This window comes from Elephantulus edwardii, unplaced genomic scaffold (genome assembly GCF_000299155.1).
Source record: "Elephantulus edwardii isolate Elephantulus edwardi_28Jun2011 unplaced genomic scaffold, EleEdw1.0 scaffold00063, whole genome shotgun sequence".
NCBI classification, from domain to species: Eukaryota; Metazoa; Chordata; class Mammalia; order Macroscelidea; family Macroscelididae; genus Elephantulus; species Elephantulus edwardii.
In genome coordinates this window covers 10408409-10414108 of record NW_006399813.1, presented here as the reverse complement: position 1 = coordinate 10414108, position 5700 = coordinate 10408409, and positions in this window count along the sequence as shown.

Sequence of the window (5700 nt, the reverse complement as noted above, 5' to 3'; positions counted from 1 at the left end):
GTCTTCCTCAGTTTCAGCAAGCAGGGTTGTGTCATCTGCTTAACGCAGAGAGCCATAGCCCAGCCAAATAAACACATATTTTTGGGGAGACATAATTCAATTCATATAATCTACTCACCTCATAAACCACTCATTCAGATCCATCTTGATTGCTAATGGCTAAAAAGTGTAAGAGGTACCCTGGATTCAATCCTCACAAATCATTTTTCTCTTAAATAGAGAAATTTCAATTCCACCACTATCCTCTAGCTGCATGTTTGCCTCTAATCACCAATATTATAGCTTTACATGCTAAGTATCTGCAAACCAGTCCAAGTTACATCTTCAGTCTAAGCCTCATTTGGTATCCTCTAATTATTTGAATACTGAAAAAAGCATATCACATATATTATGGCCAGCCTAAATATTTAGACTTCTAGCTCAAATTTGTCCTTTCTGGAGTATTTCCATCTTAAAGACTTTAATGGCAATTCCTTTCAATTGTTCCATTCCCCCCCCACCTTATTTGCTATAATAAAGCCTTCACCAATTAACCAATTCAACTACCAAACTATATCCACCCTACTGGTTCAAGTGGCTCACATGAATTGGTATATGGTCTCCTAACTGGTCTTCAGATAGAACATATAGAATAGGTATGAAGAAAGGCTATAACCCTAGTAAACACCTTTTCTGGTTTTAAATCATGTAGTGGCCTCTTGTTTTGTTAAGACACAGCTTCTTAATGTATATAAAGGTTTTGAATGAGCACAATTAAGTGTTTTAGGATTCCCGGTTTTTTTTTTTTCAAAGCTATCAATAATTTGTCATAAACCCCAAAATTAAGCTCCTTAGCATAGTCAATAAGACACAAGAAAACATTTTTTTCTGGTATTCTTTGCCTTCAGTCAAGATCTGTCAAATATGAGCAATGATATACTTATTTTGTAGCCTCTTCTGAATCTACCTTGTGTTTCTGGCAGTTTCCTGTTAATTTTCAGTCAAAATAATGGCTAACATTAAGAAGAATGAGGTTCCAGAACATGCAATTTTGCTCATACAAAATTGGACCAAGAAGCTGATTCCAAATCGATCAAGGGAACTCTGCATGGTTTAAAATCAAGAAAGGTTTGTATGAGAGTTGTATCCTTTCTCCATACTTATGATGAGCAAATCATTTTAGAAACTGGACTCTGAGGAAGAATATGGTATCAAGATTGGAGGAAAGTTAATCAACAATCTGCATCATGAAGATAATACAACCTTGCTTGCTAAAAGTGAGGAGGACTTGAAGCGCTTGCTACAGAAAGAACAAAGACTGCAGCCTTCAATATGAATTACATCTAAAAATCAAGAGGACAAAAATCCTCACCAATGAACCTAAAAGACAACGTTATGGTTGAAAGAAAAAAGACAGAAGTTATCTTATTTGGTGTCACAATCAACACCTTTGGTACTAGCAATCAAGAAATCAGGAAATATATTGAATTGGGCAAATCTGCTGTCAGAGAACCTTCCAAATTACTGAGGAGCAATGATGTCACTTTAAGAACTAAGGTGTGCCTGTTTTACTCTATGGTCTTTTCAATTACTTGCTATGCATGTGAGAGCTGAACAGTGAATAAGGATGACAGAAGATGAATTGATGCTTTTGAGTTGTGGTGTTGGAGAAAAATATCAAATATGCCACAAATTGCCAAAAGAACAAGCATATATCTTGAAGAAAGTGCAGCAAGGATGTTCCTTGGAGACAAAGTTGAAAAAACTTCAACTCATATACTTTGGACTTGATTCTAGGAGAGGCCATTTCTTGGAAAGGGACATCCTGCTTGGTAGGGTTGAGAGTCAGTGAAAGAGAGGAAGACTGTAGATGGGATGGGTTGCCACAGTTACTGAAGCAATGGATGCAAGTCTGTCAGAGATGATCAAAGTGGCACTGGATAGGACAGGGTTCAGATAGGTTGTTCATTGGGTCACTATGTGTCATATTTCATTCAGCAATGCCTAAGAACAACAACAACCACCACAGCAACACCCACAAGGAGCAAGATTTTACTTGCATGTGATATTGATGTTATTGTTCAATAATTTCCACACTGTGCTTGAGCACCTCTTTTTAGAATAGGAACAAATATGAATCTTCCAGTCAGTTGGTCAGGTCTTTCCAATTTCTTGGCACAGAGAAGTGAGCCCATTCAGGGAGGCATGTGAAGCTGGACTACATGAGGCAGAAAATGCCATCAGAATTAGAGCAAGACTCAGCTAAAATCCCTATTATGCAGATGACACATCCTTCTTTGCAGAAAATTTTGAAGCAATTACTAAAGATCAGAGACTGAAGCCTTCAACATGGGCTACATCTCAATATCAAGGAACATTCTTACCACTGGACCAATAGGTACATCATGATAAACAGAGAAAAGATTGAAGTTGTCAATAATTTTATTTCACTAAAATCCACAATCAACACTCTGATAGCAGCAAAGAATCAAAGGATGTGTTCTGGTGTGGAAATCTGTTGTTAAGGACTTTTCCAACATACTAAAAGGCAAAGATGTCAATTGAAAGACTAAGAGGTTCTTCATGCATGCCATGGCATTTTTCATTGCTTCCTATGCACCTTGAAATTGGACAATTGATAAGGAAGACCAAAGAAGAGCCATTGCCTTTGAATTGTGTTGGAGAACACTGAGTATCTCATGGACTGACAAATGAATGAACATATTTCTTGATGAAAGTACACGGAGAGTTAAAGGCAAAGATGGTGAAACTTCATCTCACGTACTTTGGGACATTTTGTCAGAAGAGGTCAGTCCTTGGGAAAAGACAATTGGAAGGTCAATGAAATAGAGGAAGATCTTTAATGAGATGGATTAACACAATGACTCCAAAAATGGTCTTGATCATGATGGAAACTGTGAGGCTAGCACAGGATAGGGCAAGATTCGGATTTGTTTTTCATAGAATAGTTGTGGATTGTAGTTGCCTTGAAGGCACCTAACAATTACAACTAGTCTTCAGTATCTGGATTTCCTCTTTGAAATTTAATCTTAATGCCAGAGCAAAGAGATTTTTCAAAAGCCAATTCCTATCTGTTATCCTTTGTTTATAATCAATTAATATAGCATCCAGTGAGAAACATTGACACACTAGTTGTAACAGAGGGTATAGTAGTGATTGTGAGGATGATACAGAATTGGACAATCTTTTGTTCTCATGTATACATTGTAACTGTGAATCAGAGTAGACTCTGCAACTAACAGCAACAGTGAGTTCAGAGCATGCTCATCAAAAAAGCCCACAGACCCCTGCCTAATATGACTGCACATTATCTGTATGGAATCATCTTTAACTCCTCTATTTTTGGCCCATTTAATTCCACTCCCACTGGTCATTTCATTCCTTTGTCAGACTGGTACTTTAGGATTTTTTCATGTTATCTACATTTCTCAGTCCTTCATCCAATTAAACAAATTACTTCATTTTCGTATTATTACAAGTTCTTTTCTTCCAACCTTATTTAAAATTGTCATCGCCTCTCCTTTAGACATCATTTATTCCTTATCCTTTTCCAAATTTCTTTTTCATCATTGCACTTATTAACACATGCCATTTCTTTTAAAAATTACTTTTTTAAAATCTATGTCTCTTTCTACTAGAATGTAAGCTTCCAAAATAGCAGGCTTTTGAAAACCCTGTGTACAACAGAGCATGCCAAGGTTAGACACGCAGATGCAGCACCAGAGGATGAGCCTTCCTTTTGGGAGTCACAAAGAAGGAGCAACTGTTGCAAACAAACCCTAATGATTGGAATGTGGAATGTGAGAAGTATGAATATAGAAAAATTGAAGATAGATACAGAAGAAAGAGAATGTATAAATGTTGACATGTATAGACATTGGTGAAATGAAATGGATTGACACAGGACATTTTAAATCAAACAATCATATGATTTACTATTCTGGAAATGAAAAGGTGAGAAAAAACAGGGTCACAGTAATAGTTCAAAAGACCATTTCTAACTACGCAGTATTGAAAAACAAGGAACTCATGCAATATTATTCAAAATGGGTGACCCTGAAGGACATTATGCTGAGTGAAATATCTCAGTCACAAAAGGACAAATATTGCATAGTGCCACTGTTGTAGAATGGGACTGACATCAGGGTTGGGGTGAGACTGAGAAAAATTGTATAAATTATGTATGTTGTATTGAAACACATGACAGAAAGAACAGTTTAAAAGTGAGAATGAAGCCTGCATAGTGGAGCGTGCTCAGGATGGGGTTGGGGGGCATTGTGTATCAATGAAGGAGTTTTACTGTTCAAAGAGAAGATCGAACTGGGGGGAGGGGTGGGGCAGGGAGAAAAATGCAACAATGAATGACTGAAAATACAAAATCTCTGTAAATGTTCAGTAAAATTAATTTTAAAAAAGACCATTTCTAGATCCATCTTGAAATGCAATGTTGTGAGTGGCAGGATAAAATCTATACACATACAAGGGAGATCTATTATTATCACTAACATTTGAATATATACACCAAAAACCAAAGCCAAAGAGGAGGAAATATATGACTACCAAAAATTGTAGTAAAAAACAAACTGAAAGCAACCAGGACACACTTATAAATAATGGGCAACTAGAATACCAAAGTTAGGAGTTGAGAAGGATCAGTGGTCAGGAAACACAGACTTGGTGACAGAAATGAAGCTCGAGATAGGATTCTGTAAAATCGATGATTTATTCATTGCAAATACTTTTTTATAAGAACCACAAATGTATGACCCAGCTATTACAATGTTTGGAATATACCCTGAGAAAATGAGAACTGAGGCACAGAGACTTGTACATCAGTGTTAATGGAAGCGTTATTCACCATTGCAGGAACACGGAAACAGCCCAAATCAAATGGATTGAGAAATTATGGCACGTTCACACAATGAAATACTATGCAGCATGCAGAAGCAATTTTGTAATTTTATTTTTAAATTATTACCTAACATTATAGGGACTAGAGAGCATTATGCTGAGTGAACTCAGTCCCACAATGACAAATACTGTATGAAACCATTGTTGTAGAATAAGGATGAGGATCTAAGGGGAGGGGAGTATGGAAGCAGAGGGATGAATGTATTTGAATTTTGTAAATAAACTAGTATAAAAGAATAAGGTAAAATAGAATGTATATGAATTATTATATGAAATAATGTAAATGAAAGATTGTATAAAACAATGTACATGAATGAACCATACTGTAAAGATGTTGTTGTTGTTATGTGCAGGTGAAGTCGCTTGTGACACATAGCAACCCTATGTACAACAGCCCTAAACTCTAATCTGTCCTGTGCCAATCGCATTGTGTCTGACACTCCCATCCTGATTACCCCAGTCACTGAATCAATCCATCTCATAGAGGGCCTTCCCCTCCTGCACTGTTCCTCTACCCTCGCAAGCATGATGTCCCTCTCCTTAAAACATGTCAAAAGTATGTTAGACAGAGCCTCAGTATCCTTGCCTCCAAGGAGCCACCCAGTCTAACCCTTTCCAGGATGAATATGTTTGTTTTCCTAGCACTCCAGGATGCCCTCAATACTCTTCTCCAGCACCATAGCTCAAAGGCATTAATTCTCCTTCTATCCTCCTTAGTCATTGTCCAACTCTCAGATGCATAAAAGTGATAGCAAAGACCATGGCCTGTATCAGACGCACCTTAGTCTC